Source organism: Eurypyga helias, unplaced genomic scaffold (assembly GCF_000690775.1).
Source record: "Eurypyga helias isolate BGI_N326 unplaced genomic scaffold, ASM69077v1 scaffold19542, whole genome shotgun sequence".
NCBI lineage: Eukaryota > Metazoa > Chordata > Aves > Eurypygiformes > Eurypygidae > Eurypyga > Eurypyga helias.
The window spans coordinates 15,935-16,171 of record NW_010238061.1 but is presented as its reverse complement, the minus strand read 5'-3'; the positions used below and the strand labels follow the sequence as shown (position 1 = coordinate 16,171).

General features: G+C 61.2%; 1 protein-coding gene across 1 annotated transcript in view; it reads left to right on the top strand.

Annotated features, from left to right (window-relative positions):
- The window catches only part of AMOTL2 (angiomotin like 2), a 6,101-nt gene that overhangs the window by 3,505 nt on the left and 2,359 nt on the right, over positions 1 to 237 (top strand).

Sequence of the window (237 nt, the reverse complement as noted above, 5' to 3'; positions counted from 1 at the left end):
GCTCTTCCAGCACCGAGCCCGCACTCCCGCCCCACGCCAGCCTGGCCCTGCTCCCTCCTCCCCCCTCTGCCTCGCAGCTCCACAGGCCTGGGACTTTTCTGGGGGCAAAATACACCAAAATCCATTATTTTGGCAGAGAGACAGGGTGTTGGTGGTACATGGGAGGAATTGCATCCCCTCCCCTTATGTGGCTGGGTTCACACCTGGTGGCCCTTGGAGCCAGGAGGGTGTTCCCAA